We start from the raw sequence: 22,177 nt of genomic DNA, 5'->3' as shown, positions 1-22,177 counted from the left end.
ATACCTACCCATGAAAAAATTCAAAGATTTGAATTATCATAAAGGAAAGGGAGAAATGTAAGGGTAAGGCCACGTTAGGAAAATAGAAATAGAACTGCATTAGGAAATAGGAATTGCAAGTGCCTTCAGATAAATAAATAACTTAGGGTGGCCTCCAAGGAGAGTGCCAATAAATACCATAGGGCAGCCTCCAAGGAGAGTGCCAATAAATACCTTAGGGCAGCCTCCAAGGAGAGTACCAATAATTAACTTAGGGCTGCCCACAAGAAAGTGCCAATAAAATAACATGGATTGCTCACAAGAAGAGGCTTTTCAAAAAGAAAAAAATAGATACCCTATCTTCAGCTAACTGCAGTGTTCTGCTTCTGTGCCTGATTCCTTGCTAAACCCCCCCTTCCTAAAACACTATAAAAACACCTCTTCCCTGAAACTCGGAGCTGTTCTCTCCTCTACATAGGATGAGGCAGTCACCGCATGGCTAATAAAGCTCTCAGTTGGAACTCTATTCAAAGTCTGAGTCTGGTTGATATCACTGGTCTATAACAATATGTTATTTAATTATCCCTGTAAAATCTACCACTTTCAGCATTCTTGCATCAGGAAAACTTTTTCTTCAGAATGGTATGTTCTCTTCTCTGTGAAAAACAAATATGTATTTGCTGTTCAGCTTGAGAAACTATTTAACAAAAATGATAAAAGCAGGGCTGCCCTGATGGAAGGGGATGAGGGTCAGAACTGTGTACTCTCAGTTTCCTCCATGACTCCTGTGTTAATTTCCTATCTGCTCTTTAACAGATTCCATATAAAGGGTTGGCTTACCAACAAGGATTTACAGACTCATGGTTTCAGAGGCTAGAAGGCTTGCTTCCTCCCAGAGTCAGTACTTAGAACTCACCAGCCATGTTGGTGCTCCTTGGCTTTTCTGTCATGTGCTGATGCATATGGCTGTGTCTTCTCCTTTCTCTTTTGGGTTACATTGACTTCCAGCTTTGGTTGCTCCCAGAGCTTACTTTCCACATCCATTTCCTTTGCTTTTAAGGACTTCAGCCACACTGGATTAAGGCCCACATATTCAAAGATCCTATTTACAAAAGTGTTCACACCCACAGACCAAGGATTGGAACCTGAACATACCTTTTGTGGGGGACCTTATACAATCCCCAACATCAATGATACCCTCTAACAACTCACCTTTCCAATGGGACCCAGAAAGCAATAAAAAATTCATTAAGTGAAAAATCATTTTGGAAATCAGTATTTCAAAAGTCCACAATTCTCACTTTGCTCTGAACACTAAGAAATTCAGACAAATTTGATACAATTTGTATTAACAGTCTTTGTGAGAATGTTTACTTTTGCCTTCTTTATGGCTTTAACTTCTTTAGTGCTTTAGTTTCAAGAGAATTTCATAATTATTTCCATAAATATGTATTTGTGCATATACTAAAAGACCATTATGGAAAGATGGGGTAGAAATAGTCTGAATACATATTCATTACTATTATCTTTATTGAAATCTTGTGAACTCAAATGGCTTCCATTACTTTACAATGATTCTTCTGGGAAGATGGCAGACTAGCAAGACAGAGGACTCTCTTCTCTTCCAGAAAAATAGCTAGAGGACAGGCAGAAATGGCCTGGAAAGAAACTTCTAGGGTTCAGGACCCCAGGGGAAGGCTGGACACCACCCAGCAGGGAGAGGGGCAATGGAAAAGAACAATGGAGGCAAAACTGTGAGTACATGCTACAGCTGCCAGTATCCCCACCCACCACATAGACACTTTGAATTCTCAGGCCTCAGGGCCACTGGCTACAAAGGGGGATCACCTCCCAGAAGTGAGGAGAGAGCAACACAGCCTAAGGCTGGCTGCTTTTGACCCACAACTTTTTTCTGCTGTGCCCTTGAGCTCCTGCAGGCTGGGTGGGGCCCTGTTATTGTTTGCCTGGGAGCCAGCAGGGGACTAAAGAGATCCAGGACTAAGGAGATCTGAGCCTCTCAGTCACCCTCTCTATTGACCAGGACTGACTTTTTGAATTAGGAGGCTCTTAGCCTCCAGGCAGGATCCTCTATCACAGTGATCTGGTCTGGTGGACACAAACACACTGACCAGGCTTTGAATTGAGAAGGTTGACAAAGAGTGCCATCTGCTGGTGGACCAAGGAAAATCATATGAGGAACACAAATAAGCAAGAGAGGCATTTTCTGGTCTTTACAGTCTCCCTCCCCAAGGCCCTTGGAAGCAGGTCTGCAACACATTACTCTGCTCAGGGCCCAGATCTGAGCAACTAACAGGGACAATCCTAAAAACCCAGAACAAGTTGAACCAAGAATCAAGGACACCAGTAACACACAGCCTCCTGCCACTAAATCCCTATGAAAGAAAAGTGAGCATCTGAGTAACCTCGCCATCCAAATCAGATGCCTAGACATCAGGAAAAAGTTACAAGTCATTCTGAGAAAAGAGAAGAAATGACCCAAGAAAAGGAATCTAACAAAGTCCCCAGAAGACACACAGGATTTCAGACACCTAACCAAGGAAATGCACACAAATTCCCAAAACCAAAATGATGAATTGAAAGATGATATGGATAAAAAGATAAAAGATATTAAGAAGACACCAAGTGAGCACAAAGAAGAATTTGGAAGCCTGAATAGAAAAGTAACAGAACTCATGGGAATGAAAGACGCAATAGTGGGATAAAAAACAAATTAGAGGGCAGCCATTGTAGCTCATGTGGTTGAGGATCTACTTCCCATGTACAAGGTCCCAGGTTTGATCCCTGGCACCTTCTAAAAGCAACAAATGAAAAAATGAACTCTCACTGTGGAGCAGATGTAGCTCAGTGGTTGGGCATCTGCTTACAATGCACAAGGTCCTGGGTTCAATTGCCAGTACCTCCTAAAGAGGAAACAAACAAAACAACAATAAAACATTAGAGGCATAAAACAGCAAGTTTGAAATGATAGAAGAAACAATAAGTGATGCAGAAGACAGAACAGCAGAAATGGAAGAGAGAAAAGAACAGCAAGAGAAAAGAATGTGAAAAATTGAGCAAGGGCTCAGGGAGTTGAGTAATAACAGAAAACACAACCACGTGCATGTCATGTCAGTTCCAGAAGGGGAAGAGGAGGGAAAAGGGGCAGAAAGAGTATCTGGGGTAATAAGAGCTGAAAATTTCCCAACCCTCATGAAAGTAATGACCTTGCATGTCCAGGAAGCAGAGTGCACCCCAATCAGAATAAATATGAATAGACCTACTCCAATAGGTCTATTAAGATTCATAGTAGGCCTAACAGGACTACTCTGACTGCCAAATGTCAAAGATAAAGAGAAAATTCTGACAGCATCAATGGAGAAGCAAACTATCACATACAATGGATGCCCAGAAAGATTTATTGTGGATTTCTCACCAGAACTTGGAGAAGACAATGGCATGATATAATTAGGATACTAAAAGAGAAAAACTGGCAGCTGAGAAATCGTTATCCGGAAAAATTAGCCTTCAAATATGAAGGTGCATTTAAAACTCAAAGAAAACAGAAATTAAGAGAATTCATAAAAATGATTCCATTTTGTAGGAAAGATTAAAGGAAGCCTTACCATCTGACAGAAATAGACAGGAGACAGAGGTTTGAAAGAGATTGTAGAAGAAAGAATAGCAGAAAGGATAACCAAAAGAGTGAAAATACAGACAGAAATAAGACATGACATATGAAAACCAAAGAATAAAGTAAAAGAAGCAAATAATGCATTTACCATAATATCATTGAAAGTGAATGGATTAAACTCCCCAATCAAAAGATATAGGCTGGGAAGCACACATGGCTCAACTGCTAGTGCATCTGTTTACCACATGGAGGGTCCAAGGTTCAATCCCCAGGGCCTCCTGACCTGTGTGATAAGCTGGCCCACGTGCAGTGTTGCTGCACTCAGGGAGTGCCCTGCCATGCAGGGGCCCCTGCATAGCAGTGCCTCATGTGTAAGGAGTGCACCCCACAAAGAGAGCCACCCCATGTGAAAAAAAAGTGCAGCTCACCCAGGAGTGGCACTGCACACAGAGAGCTGACACAGCAAGATGACACAACAAAAAAAGAGACAGTTTCCCAGTGCTGCCAGATAATGCAAACAGACATAGAAGAACACACAGCAAATGGACACAGAGAGCAGACAATGGAGGGGGAAGGGGATAGAAATAAATAAAATAAATCTTTTAAAAAAAGATACAGGCTGACAGAATGGATGGAAAAACATGAGCCATCCACGTGCTGCCTACAAGAGACTCACCTTAGATCCAGGGATAAAAACTGAAAGTGAAATCTTTGAAAAAGATACTCCATGCTAACAGTAACCAAAAAAGCTCATGTCCTCTACACAAGTAAAAGAAAAAACTTGGAAACTTTGATGAATGACTCTGCAGTTCTTTGGGATTTGAGGGTTCTATGACAATGGAAATGAGGCCACTGCCTCTTGTGGTTTAGAAAAGCCTGAGAGAAGAGAGAGAAGAGGCAGGAGGAGGAGGGGGAGGAGGGGGAGGAGGAACTGGAGGGAGGAGGGGAGAAATGGAACATAAAGAATGGCAGGGAAGGTTCATGTTGTCAGAGAGGAACCTTCAAAGGCACTAATAGAAGAGGGGAAGCTTAAGTGAGCTAGGAGAAAAACCCTCTGACCAGTTTCTGTACTAGAGCAGAAAAGAAAAATGCTTTAATTGGTTCTAGTAATGAAGACTAGCAAGAGACTTGCTCAATTGCAAAATTCCTTTTTCCTCCTAATTCACTTTTTGTAGGAAAAATAAAAGTGCCCACGAGCACCCTGTGCACAGCTGACAAGGCATAGCTCATCAGTTGCTGACACGCTGTCTCTAAGGCAACCACACAGCTAAACAAAATGGCCGCTGACCATGAGGTCAGACAGAATGGCAACCAGGCCCTGTCCAGCTACACCATGTCTTCTTCCTCCTCTCTGAGCCCCTCTCCCTTTGTTTGATCCCCACCAATCAGTCAGTATGGCGTGAAAAAGCTCAGCCTACATGATCAACCTAACCATCCCCCATAGCTTACCCCTCTCCTTGTTTGGAAATATAACCACCCCCACCAATCTAATACCACCTAGCCCCCCTTCCCTATTGCCCTGAACTATAAATTGCTGTTCCTACGTAATAAAGTTAGACTTGGTCCAGAACCCTGTCTCTGGAGTGTGCATAGTCTCTGTATTCGTCCTCACTCCCCCAGGGCTAACTAGTTCAAGCCCGCTGGCCTGGGGGATGCCTCAGTCCGGTGGAAAATGGTAGCAGTGTCAGATTGCGACAATTCTTGAGTATGTCTGTGTTGATAATACTTGCTTAACTTAAAACCCTAGCTTTTAGCCATTTTAGAACTAGAGAAACCTATTCCTTGAACAGGAACCAGTCAGGATTTTTGTGGCTCCTTTGCAATGTAGGCACACCTTCTCCTTTTGGATGGCATGGAACTCTACCATCAGCAGGTGACAACTCAGAACTGTGCAGGTGAGAGAGAGAGTAGAAAGAAAGTGTTCCTTTCAAGCACATTATAATTATAATTATGACAGTTTCTTTTTCCTCCACTTTACATTATCTGTATATTTTTTATTAGGTGAAAGTGACAAAACATAAAATTAACAATTTTAACAGTACATTCTGTGGCATTTAGTACATTCACTACTTTGTGCATCAAATTTATCTAATTTCAGAACATTTTTATCCACTCTGAAGGAAATCTCATAGACCCAAAAGGAGTTACTCCACCTTCCCCACTCCCCTCAACCCCTGCCAACCATTAATCATCTTTCTGTCTCTCTATTTGCATAGTATAGTGGGGGGTGGGGGGTGGGAACCTCATATTTTTTAATGTAACATTTTTTGTGATCAAGGTAGCTTAAAAAAGGGCAATTAAATAAAAAAGTTTTAAAGTTTCCATTTATATGATAGTTTCTTGACAGTACAGGAATAATCTGTTTGGAGTGATTTCACAAGTCCTAAAAGATGAATTATTGATAGTTTGTCCCAAGTATTGCTCTAAAATATTCCAAGTGTTGATTCACTTATAACCATAGCATTTCATAGGTCTTAATTGCCCTTGAAGATTTTCCACTTTAAAAATCCTGTGTATCTTTGGAAACTACAATAATTCTGTCCATTTTAACTATTTTTATCATCTTGGGTCCTAGAATCATGACCTGTTAGTTGAAAAGGAGCCAGTAACCATCTGTTTACAATTAGACTCCCTGCTTCCCCCCCCCCACACCCAACGCACCTCCTACTGCTCTTTATTGCGCTGCACCCTGAGCTTCAGTCTTCTGTGATGCAGAATATTTATCTCACAACAGGGGGGGCTGGCAGCTCTTCCCTGGAGGCATCCCCATTCCTGGCCAGGGGGATCTGCGTGACTGCCAGGCGCTGGCCGGATATCGGGGATGCGGGGACCCTTCTCCCGAGGAGGCAGGTAGGGGCCCCGAAGTCTAGTGGGACGGCAGCGAGCAGGAGCCCCAAATACGCGAGGGTCCACCTCCGGCTGCGGTGGGGGTGGGGCTCCCGGCAAGGGCGGGGCCGGGCGCTCAGCCCCGCTGCTGGCCGCGCAGCCGCTTTCCCCACCGCTCAGCCCCGCCCCTGGCCATTCAGCCCCGCCCCCGAGGCCCCGCCCAGCACGCGGTGCGGCTGCTGCACCTTTCGGACCCTCGGGTATTCGGGTCCAGGTGGGTGACCTAGTGCTTGGGCCGGGCTGAGGCGCCGCGCCGCGCTTCCCGTGTGCGAGGCTCCCGGTGCGCGGGGTCCCCCGTGCGTGGGGAGGGGCGTGTCTGGCCCGTGGGCAGCGAGCGCCGGCCCGGAACATTCAGGCGGAGCGCGCCACCCTTCCTCTGACGCCCGCCTGCGCCAGGCCCTCGCGGCCACCGAGCTCCAGCTCGCTGGACGGTTGTGCGCCGCGCCCCCACCGGTCCTGCCCTCTCTGTGCGGTTTGGGGCCGGTAGGTTCAGGGCTGCCTTCGCGGGGGGGGGGGGGGGGGGGGGGGGGCCCGTGGGCGGCGGGGCCTCGGGGTCTGCTTTAGTCTTTGTCATTTTTCCAGACATGGATAACTTGTTTACCTTGTGAAAGTTAGTTGAATGAAATTACCTCGTTAGAGCTGCAGAGCTATTTCCGGTGACCCACCTTCTCTTATCCAAGCCTCAGTTGATAGGCATTTGTATTTTTTTCCTAGTTTTGGCAGCCATTAGCTTGCTGTGGGAATCGTGGTACAGCAATTTGTCTTCGATAGATGTCTCGGAGTGGAACTAGCAACAATGATGTAAGTTTATATTTTTAAGAAACTGACAAAATGTTTCTCAAAGTGGTAGCACCTTTTGGCATTCTCACTAGAAATGTATGAGGGCTCCAGGTTTTCCACATCTTCTTTAACAGTTGGTATTATCTTTCTTGATTTTAGCCATTTTATTATATCTATATGATAAGTCATAGCAGATTTTAATTTGTACTTCCCTAGTGATGAAAAGAATTGAATGTTTCTTCTCTGGTGAAAGTGTTATTTACATAGTTTCCCATTTTTAAGTGCGGTTTGTCATTTTTTTTAACAAATCATTTTTATCGATACGTATCAACAAACAAAGCATACAGTTCACTGCACAATCAGTGGTATTTGGCAGCATCACATAGTTGTGCATTCATCACCTCCATCATTATTAGGGCATTTTCTTAATTTGAATAATAATAAAAAAAGTAAATCCATCACTTCTCCATCTGTGCTTCCCCTACTGTTCACAGCTCCCCTTTTTGGCTATTCTTGCACAGATACTTTTTTTTTCCCCTCTATAAATTGATTTATATTTACATTTTATATAAATGGAATCATACAATATGTTATACAATATATTTAGTTCATAGCAATCCTGTATTTATTGTATTTGTCCTTTTGTGTCTGGTTTGCTTCACTCAACATAATGTCCTCCAGGTTCATTAATGTTGTCAAATGTTTTAGGACTTCTTTTATTTTTTTTTTAAGATTTATTTTTTATTTATTACTCTCCCCTTCCCCACCCCACTCCCAGTTGTCTGCTCTCTGTGTCCATTTGCTGTGTGTTCTTCTTGTATCCACTGGTACTCTTGTCAGTGACACCCAGAATCTGTGCCTCATTTTGTTGTGTCATCTTGTTCTGTCAGCTCTGTGTGTGTGGCACCACTCCTGGGCAGGCTGCACTTCTTTCACACTGGGCAGCTCTCCATATGGGGTGCACTCCTTGCACGTGGGGCTCCCCTATGCGGGAGACACCCCTGCATGCCACAGCACTCCATGGGAAAATCAGCACTGTGTGTGGGCCAGCTCATCACTCGGATCAGGAGGCCCTCAGTTTGAACCTTGGACCTCCCATGTGGTAGGCAGATGCCCTATCTGTCTGGCCAAATCTGCTTGCCCATTTCTTCTTAAGTACTGCATAATATTCCATTGTGGGAATACACCACTGTTTGTTTATCCATTTGTCAGTTGATGGGCACCTGGGTTCTTTCCAGCTTTTGACATCGTGACTAGCACTGCTATGAACATGGGTATGCAGATGTGTATTTGTATCACTGCTTTCATTTCTGGGTGTAGACCCAATAGTGATAGTGCTGGGTCACTGGCAAATCTATATTCAACTTCTTTTTTTTTTTTTTTTTAAAGATTTATATATTTATTTATTTCTCTCCCCTCGCCCCTGCCCTTCCCCAGTTGTCTGCTCTCTGTATGTATTTACTATACCTTCTTCTTTGTCTGCTTCTGTTGCTGTCAGTGGCATGGGAATCTGTTTCTTTTTGTTGCATCATCTTGTTGTGTCAGCTCTCCATGTGTGCAGCACCATTCTTCGGCAGGCTGCACTTTCTTTTGCACTGGGCAGCTCTTATGGGGTGCACTCCTTGTGCATGGGGCCCCCCTATGCGGGGGACACCCCTGCTTGGCATGGCACTCCTTGTGTGCACCAGCACTGTACATGGGCCAGCTCCACATGGGTCAGAAGAGGCCCAGGGTTTGACCCATGGACCTCCCATGTGGTAGATGGATGCCCTAACCACTGGGCCAAGTCTGCTTCCCTATATTCAACTTCTTTAGAAACTGCCCAACAGTCCTCCACAGTGGCTGTACCATTCTGCATTCCCACCAATTGTGAGTAAAAGTTCCTATCTCTCCACATCCTCTCCAACAGTTGTAGTTCTCTGACTTTTTAATAGTGGCCATTCTGATAGGTGTGAAAAGATATCTCTTAGTTATGATTTGCATTTCCCTAATCATTACTCATATTAAACATTTTTTCATGTGTTTTCTTGCCATTTGTATTTCTTCTTTGGACAAATGTCTATTCATATCTTTTGCCCATTTTTAATTGAGTCTTTTTTTATTTTTGAGTTGTAACATCTCTTTACATATCATGGATATTAATCCCTTATTGGACATGTGATTTCCAAGTATTTCCTTCTGCTAAGGCAGCTGCTTTTTCATCCTTTTGACAAAGTCCTGTGAGGGGTACACATGTTTAATTTTGAGGAGGTTCCATTTATCTATTTTTTCTTTTGTTTCATGTGCTTTGGGTGTAAGGTCCAAGAAACCACCATGTAGCACAAGGTCTTTAAGATGTTTCCCTACATTTTCTTCAAGTCCTTTTCTATCTAGGTCTCTGATCCATTTTGAGTTGATTCTTGTATGAGATGTAAGATAGGGGTTCCATTCTGTTCTTTTGATTATAGATATCCAGGTCTCCCAGCACCATTTATTGAAGGGACTTTTTCCTCAATAACATGGACTTGGTAGGTGTCTGAAAAACTAGTTGACTGTGGAGGTGAGGATTTATTTCTGGACTTTAAATTCTATTATACTGATTGATGAGTCTCTCTTTATGCCAGTGCCATGCTGTTTTGACCACTGTAGCTTTGTAATATGTTTCAAGGTCTGGCAGTGAAATTCTTCCCATGTTGCTCTTCTTTTTTAGAATGCTTTTGGTTACTTGGGTGCATTTTCCCTTCCAAATGAATTTGGTAATTGCCTTTTCTATTTCTGTCAAGTAGGCTGTTGGAATTTTGATTGGTATTACGTTGAGTCTATAAGTCAGTTTAGGTTGGATTGACATCTTCACAATATTTAGTCTTAGAGTACATGAACACAGAGTGTCATTCCATTTGTTTAGGTCATTTTAAATTTCTTTTATCACTGTTTTGTAGTTTTCTGCATCTAGGTCCTGTACTTCTTTGACTAAGTTGATCCCTACCTATTGAGTCTTTTTGTTGCTATTGTAAATGGAATCTTCCCCCTGATTTCTCCTCAGATTGTGCAGTACTACTGTACAAGAACACTGATTTCTCCATGTGGATCTTGTATTCTGTCACTTTGCTGAACTCATTTATTATCTCAAGTAGCTTTGTTGTAGACATTTCAGAATTTTCTAAATATAGGATCATATCATCTGCTGATAGTGCAAGTTTTATGTCCCCTTTTCCTATTTGGATGCCTTTAATTTTTTTTCTTCTCTAATTGCTCTAGCTAGAACTTGTAGTACCATGTTGAATAGCAATGGTGATAGAGGGCATCCTTGTCTTGTTCCTGATCTTAGATGGAAAGCTTTCAACCTTTCTCCACTGAGTACAATGTTGGCTGTGGGTTTTTTATATATGCCTTTTATCATATTGTGGCATTTTCCTTCTATTCATACCTTTTGAAGTGTTTTTTACCAAGAGAGAATGCTGGATTCTGTCAAATGCCTTTTCTGTGTCTATTGTGATCATCATGTGTTTTTTCCCTTCAATTTTCTTTAATGTGGTGTATTTTCTTGATGGTTTTTTTTAATGTTGAGCTAGCCTTGCATACCAGGAACAAATCCCACTTGGTCGTGATGTGTAAGTCTTCCATAATTCTGCTGGAATCAATTTGTCAGTATTTTATTGAGAATTTTTGCATCTCTGTTCATTGAAGAGATTGGTCTGTACTTTTCTTTTTGTGATGTGTCTTTATCTGGCTTTGGTGTTAGGGTGATGTTGGCTTCATGAAAAGAGTGGGATAATTTTCCCTCTTCATCATGTCAGAAAAGTTTAAACAGGATTGTTGTTAATTCTTTTTGAAATGCTTGGTAGAATTCACCTCTGAAGTCATCTGGTCCTGAACTTTTCCTCGTTGGGAGGTGTTTGATGATGGATTCAATCTCTTTAAATGTGGTTGGTTTGTTAATTCTTGTAGTTCTTGTAGTGTCAGTGTAGGTTGGTTGTGCCTTTCTAGGAATTTGCCCATTTCCAGGTTGTCATTGTTAGCATACAGTTTCTCATACTATCATCTTTTGATTCTTTTTATTTTTGTGGAGTCAGTCATTACTTCCCTCCTTTCATTTCTGATTGTATTTATTTGTCTGTTTTTCTCCTTTGTTAATCTTGCTAGCGATTTGTCAATTTTACTGATCTTCTCAAAGGACCAGCTTTTGGTTTTGATTTTATCTATTTTTTGTTGTTCTCAATTTCATTTATTTCTGCTCTAATCTTTTTTATTTCTTTCCTTGTGCTGCTTTGAGGACTGGTTTGCTGTTCTTTTTCCAATTTCTCTAGGTGTTCATTAAGTCTTTGAGTTTAGCTCTTTCTTCTTTTTTAATATAGGTGTTAAGGGCTATAAATTTCCCTCTCAAGACTGGCTTTGCTGTATCCCTTAAGTGTTGGTAATTTGTGTTCTTATTTTCATTTGTCTATACATTTACTGATTTCACTTGCAATTTCTTCTTTGATCTACTGATCATTTAAGAGTGTGTTGTTTAGACTCCACACAGTTGCAAAGTTACCTTTTTCCTGTCTATTCTTGATTTCCAATTTTGATCCATTATGATCTAAGAAGGTGCTTTGTATAATTTCAATCTTTTCATATGTATTGAGACCTGCAGTGTGCCCTACACGTGGTGTATCCTGGTGAATGATCCATGGGCACATGAGAAGAATGTATAATCTGCTGTTTGGATGCAGCATTCTGTGTATCTGTTAGGTCTAACTCATTTATTATTCTTTAAGTTCTCTGTTTCCTTGTTGATCTTCTGTCCAGTTGTTCTGTCTTATAATGTGAGTGGTGTATTAGAGTCTCCAGTGATTATTGTACAGATGCCTGTTTCTCCCTTCAGTTTTGACAGAGTTTGTCTTATGTACTTTGGGACACCCTGGTTAAGTGCATAAATATATCTTCCTGGTGGGTTGTCCTTTTAATTAATATATAATGGCCTTCTCTGACTCATAACTTTTTTCCACTTCAAGTCTGTTTTGTCCAATAATAGTATAGCTGTACCTGCTCTTTTTTGGTTACTATTTGCATGGAGTATCTTTTTCCAACTTTTTACTTATAGCTGGTTTGTATCCGCGAGTTAAAGGTAGGTCTCTTGTAAGCAGTGTATGGATGGGTCATATGTTTATTATCCATCCTGTCAATCTATATCTTTTGTTTGGTGCATTTAATCCATTAACAATCAATAATAGGACTGTAAATGCATTGTTTACTTCCTACATTTTATTCTTTGGTTTTCATGTGTCATGTCATATTTTGGTCTGTCTTTTTTCTCTTGGTTATCCTTTCTGCTCTTCTTTTTTCTCTACTCTCCTCCAGGCCTTTCTCTTCTTTTTCTTTCAGGCTCTATGGCTTCCTTATTATTTCCTGCAATTTGGATTCTTTTTTACCAACTCTCTTAGTTTCTGTTTTTTGATATTTTATACTCACCTTCATATTTGGAGGACAGTTTTGCTGGGTGCAGAATTCTTGACTGGCAGTTTTTCTCTTTCAGTCTCCTAATTGCATCATACCACTGTTTTCTCACCTCCATGGTTTCTGATGAGAAATCCACACTATTACTGGGCATCCTTTGTATGTAATGCTTTGCTTCCCTTACTGCTCTCAGAATTTTCTCTTTATCTTTGACATTTGATATTCTGAATAATATATGTTTTGAGTATGTCTATTTGGATTTATTCCAATTAGGATAAGGTGGGCTTCTTAGACATGCAGGGTCATTCCTTTTGTGAGCATTGAGAAATTTTAACTATTTCCTTAAATTCTCTTTCTAACCCGTTTCCCTTCTCTTCTCCTTCTGGAACTCCCATGACATGTATGTTGTTGTGTTTTCTATTGCCATTCATCTCCCTGAGCTTCTGCTCAATTTTTTTTCCATTTTTTTCCTCCCTCTGTTCTTTTCTCTCTTCAATTTCAGCTGTTCTGTCTTCGGTATCACTTATACTTTCTTCTGTCCTTTCAAGTCTGCCTGAAATTGTTGTAGACCTTTAATGTGTTTTTGATGTCACCTATTGTGTCTTTCATTCCCATGAGCTCTGTTGCTTTTCTCTTCCACATTTGAAATTCTGTTTTTGCTTGCTCAATGTCTTCTTGATGTTATTCATCCCTTTAGCCATATGTCTTTCAAATCATGAATTTAATTTTGGGAATTGGTACACATCTTGTTAATTAGTTCTCTCAAATCCTGCATCTCTTCTGGGACTTTAATATATTCCTTTTCCTGGGCTATGTCTTCCATTTTCTTCTTCTGGCTCATATATTTTTGCTGATTCTAGGCACCTGATTACTATGTAGTTTATTCAGATGCTCAATTTCTTTGTCTTTTGTTGGGATTTAGTGGCAGGAGGCTGTGTGTTACTGTTGCCCTTTGATTCTTGATTCAACCTGGATCATTAGGGTTGTCCCTGTTAGTTGCTCAAATGTGTGCTCTGCACCCAGTAATGGGTTGCAGACCTACTTACTAGGGCCTTGGGAGGAAAGGTATAAAAGTCAGAAAATGCCTCTTTTATTTTTTATTTTCTCATATGTACTACCTAGTACTGCCAGCAGATGGCACTCTTTGACAGTCCTCTCAGTTCAATGCCTGTTTAGAGTGTTTTTGCTGTAACACAACCTGGATCAATCTGAAAGGGTCCTGCCTGGAGCCTAAGAGCCTTGTAATTTGAACTTTCTTATAAAAAAGTCTCTAGCCTTCTCTGGCAGCCCCATCCCATTTTCTGGGTAAGAAATAATTCCACTCCCTTCTGCATCATCAACAATCAGTCCCCGTTCATTGAAGAGATTGAGAGGGTCAGATTTCTTTACTCCCTTGCGGCCTCCTAAGGCAAACAATGGCAAGGCCTCCCTGGCCTGGAAGGGCCCATGGGACACAACAGACCAAATTTGTGGGTCAAAACCTGAGTCAGCCTTAGATCTTGTCCCTCTCTTCCTGTTTCCTGGGAAGGTACATCCTCAACAATCAGTGTCATCTATAAGAGAGGGAGATTGAGAATGTTGGATTTCTCCAGTCCTGTTTAGTGTCCCAAGGTAGACAACAGTGTGACCCCACTCAGCCTGGAAAAGCTGGTGGGACACAGCAGACCAGAACTGTGGGTCAGAAGCCGTCAGCCTTAGGTAGTGCCCCTCTCTATCCCCTTTCCAGGGATGGTAGATCCCTGGATACCCCTTTGTAATCAGCTCAGAGGCCTTTGTGTCATTTTTAAATTTATTTTTAAAAGATCCTTAGATTACATAAAATGTTACATTAAAAAATATGAGAGATTCCCATATGCCCTACTCCCTACACCTCCCACTGTTCCCAACATTATCAACTTCTTGCACTAGTGTCCTCATTCATTACAATTGATGAACAGATTTTGAAGCATTGCAACTAAGCATGGATTATAGCTTACATTGTAGTGTACACTCTCTCGCACTCAATTCTGTAGGTTACGGCAGAATATATAATGGCCTGTGTATAAATCAGGCAAAGGGGTACTGATGTAAAATATCAGAAATTGGTTGTTTTTTAACAAAGGGTATTTATTTGGGGTAGGAGCTTACAGATAGCAGACCATAAAGCATAAGTTACTTCCCTCACCAAAGTCTATTTTCACGTGTTGGAGCAGGATGGCTGCTGACATCTGCAAGGGTTCAGGCTTCCTGTGTTTCTTCCTTCCAGGGTATCGCTTCTTTCTGGGTGCAGGGTTCCTTGCTTCCCAGGGCTTCAGCTTCAGCATCAAACTCCAACATCAGAACTACAACATTAAGAACCCTTAACTCTGTCCTTTGCCTTGCCTTTTATCTGTGTGCCCCTGCTCACCAAAGGGTGGGAACTCAATGCCCTTCTGACACAAGTGTCTAACATAATTACCTAATCAAGTAAACTTATGAATCCAACATAATTTAATATGCCCCCCAAAAAGATCAGTTAAATACATAATCCAATATTTCTTTTTGAAATTCATCCATAATATCAAACTGCTACAGCCTGTATCTGTCATTGCAATGTCATTCAGGTCTATTCCAAGTCCTGAAAATGCCCCCATATTATACCTCTTTTTCCCTCTCCCTGACTTCAGCACCACCAGTGGCCATTGTCTCCACATCAATGTATAGTTTTTCCATTGACAGAACCACAGGAAGTCTATAGTAGAACACCAGTAAGTCCACACTAATCTGTATTTTATTCTCCAATCCTGAGGATTCTGGAATGGTGATGCCTACTTTACCTGAGAGGTGACTTTGATCTCATTTGGCTAATAGATGGGCTTTCTTGCCTGCAGTTGTTGACTTTCTCAGTTCCTTGGTATGGTGGTTGTCCATCCTCACTTCCTTGTTAGTTGTCCTGGGTGAGGCCAATGAACTGGAGAGTAGGTGTTACACCTGCACTGAGACTCAGGGCCCAGCTGACACATGAACCATCCAGAGATTCAAGTCTTTTGGATGTACACCTACCAATTCCAGCATCAAATATAGGTTCAAATAAAAGAGATAGAAGAGGCATGTGTAGAGAAGTCACATTTGAGTCCAATTCTGTTACACTTAGGAGCACAAATTCCAAAGGAGGACCCAGTGGCCAGGCATCAATCTCTGGAGCTATCTGCCCTGAACATATGAGCTGGGTATCTCAGGATCCCTCAGGTTTCCCACTATTTGTGGTAGCATCTGCTTTGGCAGTCTATGACATCCTGCAGAGACATTTTAAGCGTAACTCTCTGATGGCCTCCTGGCTTACTTTGAAGTCTCTTAGCCATATAAACTCATGTATCTTTACCTTCCCCCCCCCCTTTAGTTCAGTGTCCTTTTCTAGTTGCATCATCAGCTGGTGCTTGATAGTAATCCCTCAGTGTCAGGGAGTCTCATTCCTAGGAGTCATGTCCCACACTGGGGGATAAGGTAATGCATTTATATGCTGAGTTTGGCTTAGGGAGAGGCCACATTTGAGTAACATGGAGGCTCTCAGGAAATAACTCTTAGGTATCCTACATCACTAGGCTAAGTTACAAAGTTAAGAGCAAAAAGCACATAAGCATGGTCATCAATCTCAAGGGTATATCAATGGGCCATCCTTTTTCACTAGTCCTTGCTCCTTGGGGGATTATTGCTGTAGCATTAGAGAATGTGGCAGAGCTCCCAAGGATAGGACTTCAATATTCTTTCAGTTATTGTGTGAATCTACCCACTGTGGCAATGCCCCATGAACATTTGAACATATTTATATATCTTGTATATATCTCCAGGTGAACTTCCTCCCATGTATCCCCATCACAGACACCCCACACCAATGGTCCTCCCCTACCATAGTTATAACCCTTTTGTGATCTAAAACTTCTTCAAAAAAAAAATAAATAAAACTTCTTCAAAAATGAAGCCAAGAATATTTTCAAATTTGCTTAATAAGAAAATGAAATAATAATGAAAGGTTTAAACATCAGAAATAAAATACATAATAATTTAAGAAAACTGAAACTAAAATAAGGTTAAAAAGGGGTATTTAAAAAATGAAAAATAGTTTAAAAATTAAGTTTTGCCTTTCATCACTGTAATATATGTTGTCCTATATGTACAGTTACATTTTCTTCCATAACTTCCCCAGTATTTTACCTTTTTCATTTTGTCTTCAAAGATGTTTTAGGTCACAGTAAAGTCACATACAGAATATAGGGAACTCCCATATACCCAACATCCCCCCCTTTTTCCCCTTTCCTTGTTAAGAACCTTTTTTACATGTGGATGGTACATTTGTTTCAACTGATGTACAAATATTAAAACAGCTGCAAACTATGGTCAGTGGTTTCTATTATGGTTTACATTTTAGACCATATACCTTTATGCATTTTTGATGAAATTTAACATGGCCTGTATCCATCATTGCAAGATCATACAGAACACTTCCTTTTCCCCCTAAATACCTACTCTTCCATTGATCCCTTTCCTCCCTCTCCCTCCCCTCAGGACCCACTGTGCCCACAAGGCTTCACTGCTTGAGGGACAAGATTTGTAGTTCTTGCAACAATGCTGATGGCTTGACACAGTAGTCTGTCCTCCCCTATTAGGAACCACCTATACTCTCCAGAGACACCCTCCCCTGTGTTTGAGAACATATCAAGACTCCCCTGTATGGGAGTTTAACTCCTTTCCGCTCATTATGTGGGTCTCCCTCCACTGATCCAACACACTATGACAAAATCATCACTTGCACCTTCTCTAGAAGACTGCCCCAGGTGTGCCCTGTCGCAAATGTACCTCATCCAACACCCTAAACCAGTAGCCCTTCCTTGTCATATTGCCAAAACAATTTTCTCAGCACTGTAGTTTCAACCACATACCCGCCAATCCCCAGCATTCACCTGCTACCTTCCCCAACCCTTACCCCATTTCCATGGACCATCCAACCCATCCTCCCTACCCTAGCTCCCTGTCAAACTTACACCACCCTACCCAATAGTATCCCTACACCCCTGTCATATTCCTTTCCTGCACAACTACTCACACCTTATCATAGATTTCACCCCTGTGGGCATTGGGTCACAATCTTCTTCCTTTCTATTTCCTGTAAACCTATCTTCCAGACTCTAGCTCCCTGAGTTGGCTCACTTAACTTAATTCTTATCAAAGAGATCATGTAATATTGGTCCTTCAATGCCTGGCTTGCTTCATTCAACATAAGGCTCTTCAGATTCATTCGTGCTATCCCATGTGTTGTACTGTATTCCTTCTTACAGTTGAATAATATTCCATTGTATGTATAGACTACATTTTGATTATCCATTCATCTCTTAATGGGCATTTGGGTTGATTCCTGTTTTGGCAATAGTGAATAATGCTGCTATGAACATTGTTGTGCATAATCAGTTCTTGTCTTAAGCAGTGGAATTGATGGGTCTTATGACAGAACTACAGTTAGTTTTTGAAGAAATCCCAAACTGTCATCCACAATGGCTGGGCCATTCTACATTTCCACCAGCAGTAGGTGAGGGTGTCCATTACTCTGCATCCTCTCCAACACCTTAGTCCTCTGATTTCTCTAATGTCCACCAATCTGATGGAAATAAGATGATATCTAGTTGTAGTTTTGATTTGCATTTCCCTAATAGCTAGTGATGTTGAGCATCTTTTCATATGCTTTTTAGCCTTTTGTATTGCTTCTTTGGAGAAGTCTCTGTTCAAATCACTTGTCCATTTTTTAAATGGGTTGTTTGCCTTTTTATTTTTGAGATATAGAATTTCTTTACATATGCTGGATATTAGGCTCCTATTAGACATTTGATTACCAAATACTTTCTACCATTTTTGAAGCTGTCTTTTAACTTTCATCACAAACTCCTTTCTGGTGCAAATGGTTTTAATTTTGAGGGGGTCCCATTTATCTATTGTTTTCTTTTGCTTCTCATGCTTTGGGTTTGAAGTTCATGAAGACATTTCTTATTACAAGGTCTTATAGAAGCTTCTCTACTTACCTTCCAAGGTCTTTATGGTCTTGGCTCTTATAATTAGATCTTTGATCCATCTTTATTTAGTTTTTGTATAAGGTATGAGATGGATATTCTTTTGGATATTCATATCCAGTGTCCAAGCACCATTTGAAGAGGCCATTCTCTCCCAGTTGAGTGGGCTTGGTGGCTTTGCTGAGGATCAAATGACTGTGTATGCCATAATCTATATCAGAACTCTCAGTTCAGTTCCATTAGTTATTAAGTCTGTTCTTGTGCCAGTACCATGCACTTTTGACCACTGTAGCTTTGTAGTATGCTTTAAAGTCAGGTAGTGTGATTCCTCCAATTTCATTTTACTTTGTCAATATGTCTTTGAATATTCAGAGACTCTTGCCCTTCTAAATAAATTTCATAGTAAGTCTTTCCAATTCATTAAAAAATGCTGTGTTTATTTTTATTGGGATTGCATTAAATCTGTAGATTAGATTGGGTAGGACAGACATCTCAATGATATTTACTCTTCTTATCCATGAGCAGGGAATATTCTTCCATTTATTTAAGTCTTCTTTGATTTTCTTTAATAGTTCTTCTAGTTGTCTGCATATAAGTCATTTACTTCTTTAGTTAAATTATTCCTAGATATTTGATTTTTTTTTAGTTTCTATTGTAAATGGTATTTTTTTCTTGATTTCCTCATCAGATTGCTCATTATTGGTGTAGAGGAATGCTACTTATTTTTTTGCATTGTTCTTATAATCTTTGACTTTACTGAACTCATTTATAAGTTCTAGAAGCTTTGTTTCTGAGGGCTTTCTATGTATAGGATCATGTCATCTGTACATAGTGAAACTTTTACTTCTTCCTTTCCAATTTTGATGCCTTTTAAATCTTTTTCTGGCCTCAGTGCTCATGCAAGTACTTGTAACACACTGTTAAATAAGAGCAGTGACAGTGGACATCCTTCTCTTGTATCCAAGCTTAGACGGAAACCTTTTAGGAGTTCACAATTGTCTATGATTTAGCTGTGGGTTTTTCATAAATACCTTATATTACGTTGAGGAAGTTTCCTTCTATTCCTATCTTTTGGAGTGTCTTAATCAGGAAAGGGTGTGTTTTGTCAAATGCTTTTCCTGCATCTGTAGAGATGATCATGTGTTTTTTTTTCCTTTGATCTCTTTATGTGGTATATTTTATTGATTGATTTTCTTATGTTTAATGCTCCTCGCATCCCCAGGATGAAACCCATTTAGTCATGGTGTGTAATTTGCTTGATGTGTTGTTCAATATGATTAGCAAGTATTTTGTTGAGGATTTCAGCATCTGGTTCATTAGAGATTGGTCTGTAATTTTCCTTTCTTGTAGCATCTTTGGGTTTGGTATTAAGGTAATGTTGGCATCCTAGACTGATAGGCAATGTTCCTTCTACTTCTATTTTTTGGAAGAGTTTAAGCAGGATTGGTGTTAGTTCTTTCTGGAATGTTTGGTAGAATTCACATGTGAAACTGTCTGCTCCTGGGCTCTTAGTTGGGAGGTTTTTGATGACTGATTCTATCTCTTTACCTGTGATTGGTCTATTGAGTACATTTTTCTTCTTTCACCAGTGTAGGCTACTTGTGTGTTTCTAGGAATTTGCCCATTTCCTCTAAATTATTCTTTTTGGCGTATAGTTTTTCAAGGTATCCTCTTATGATAAACTTTATTTCTGTGGGGTCAGTGGTGATTTCCCTTTCCTCATTTCTTATTTTATGTATTCATATCTTCCTTTTTTTTCTTTGTTAGTGTAGCTAAGGGTTTGTCAATTTTATTTCTCTCTAAGAACCAGCTTTTGGTTTTATTTTTTTAGTCCTTTCTAATTTTCAATGTCATTTAGTTCTGCACTAATCTTCGTTATTTCCTCCATTGTACTTCCTTTGGGGTTAGCTTGTTGTTCTTTTTCTAGTTCCTCCAGTTGTGCAGTAGGCCTTTGATTTTAGCACTTTTTTCTTTTTAGTATCAGCATTTATGGCTGTTAATTTTCCTCTCAGTACAGCTTTGCTGCATCCCATAGGTTATGCTATGTTGTGTTATTTTTTCATTCATTTCAAGGTAGTTACTGATTTCTTTGCAAATTTGTCTTTGACCCACTGGTTGTCTAAGAGTATGTTGTTTAACTTCTATGTCTTTGTGCCTAATCTGCTTCTCTGTCCCTTGCTGATTTCCAGCTTCAGTCCTTTGTGGTCAGATAAGTTACTTTGTGTAATTTCAATCTTTTTTAATTCATTGAGAGCTGTTCTGTGGCCTAGCATATGGTCTATCCTGTAGAATGATCCATGTGCTCTCAGAAAAATTGTATATTGCACAGTATTTGAGTGTAATGTTATGTGTATGTCAATTAGGTCCAGATCCTCTAATGTATTATTTAGGATCTTTGCTTCTTTATTGATTCTCATTGAGATATTCTGCCTAATGGTGATAATGGTGTATTAAAGTTCTCCAGAGTAATTAAAGAGGCATGTATATCCTCACTTAGTTATTTCCCTTGTTTGTCTCATGTATTTTGAGATTCCCTGGTTCAGTGCATAAATATTTATGATTGTTCTTTCTTCTTGATAGATTTCCCCATTTTTAAAAATATATAGTGTCATCTTTTTTGTCTCTTACAATAGTTTTGCATTTAAAGTGTATTTTGTGTGGTTTTAGTAAAGCTACTCTCACCCTCTTCTGATTATTGTTTGCATGTAAAATTGTTTTCCATCCATTCACTTTCTGTCTCCTTGCATCCCTAGGTCCTTGATGAGTTTCTTGTAGGCAGCGTATGGATGGTTCATATTTCCTTATCCATTCTGCCAATCTGTGTGTCTTGACTGAAGAGTTTAAGCCTTTAACATTCAATGTTATTACTGTCAGGGAATTACTTATATTAGCCATATTTTTTTAGACTCTTATATGCCATATGTTGTTTTTATTTCTCTTATCTTTTTATTCTTACACTCTCCTCCACCTCTCTCCTTTTTTCCCTTTCATTCTAAAGAACTCCTTTTAGTATTTCTTTTTTTTTTAATATTTATTTTTTATTTTCTTTCTCTCCCCTTTCCCCCCACCCCCCCCCCCCATTGTCTGCTCTCTGTGTCCATTTGCTGCCTCTTCTTTGTCCGCTTCTGTTGTTGTCAGCAGCACGGCAATGTGTGTTTCTTTTCATTGCATCATCTTGTTGTGTCAGCTCTCTGTGTGTGTGGAACCATTCCTGGGCAGGCTGCACTTTCTTTCACACTGGGTGGCTCTCCTTACGGGTGCACTCCTTGTACCTGGGGCTCCCCTACACGAGGGGCACCCCTGTGTGACATGGCACTCCTTGTGTGCATCAGCACTGCACATGAGCCAGCTCCACACAGGTCAAGGAGGCCCAGGGTTTGAACCATGGACCTCCCATGTGGTAGACAGATGCCCTAACCACTGGGGCAAGTCCGCTTCCTTCAATTTAGTATTTCTCGAATGGCAGGTTTCT

The 22,177-nt window shown here is 40.5% G+C and overlaps 1 long non-coding RNA gene across 1 annotated transcript in view; it reads left to right on the top strand.

Annotated features, from left to right (window-relative positions):
- The first annotated feature begins 6,908 nt into the window (after positions 1-6,908).
- Positions 6,909-22,177, top strand: part of LOC131274729 (uncharacterized) — a 59,651-nt gene continuing 44,382 nt past the window's right edge. Inside the window, exons 1-2 of the long non-coding RNA XR_009182003.1 lie at positions 6,909-6,979; positions 7,211-7,297. This is a non-coding gene — a long non-coding RNA (uncharacterized lncRNA). The remainder of the gene's footprint in view (positions 6,980-7,210; positions 7,298-22,177) is intronic.

This window comes from Dasypus novemcinctus, chromosome 20 (genome assembly GCF_030445035.2).
Source record: "Dasypus novemcinctus isolate mDasNov1 chromosome 20, mDasNov1.1.hap2, whole genome shotgun sequence".
Classification (NCBI taxonomy): Eukaryota; Metazoa; Chordata; class Mammalia; order Cingulata; family Dasypodidae; genus Dasypus; species Dasypus novemcinctus.
Note: the sequence above shows the minus strand (reverse complement) of the source record. Positions and strands in the feature narration are given on the sequence as shown.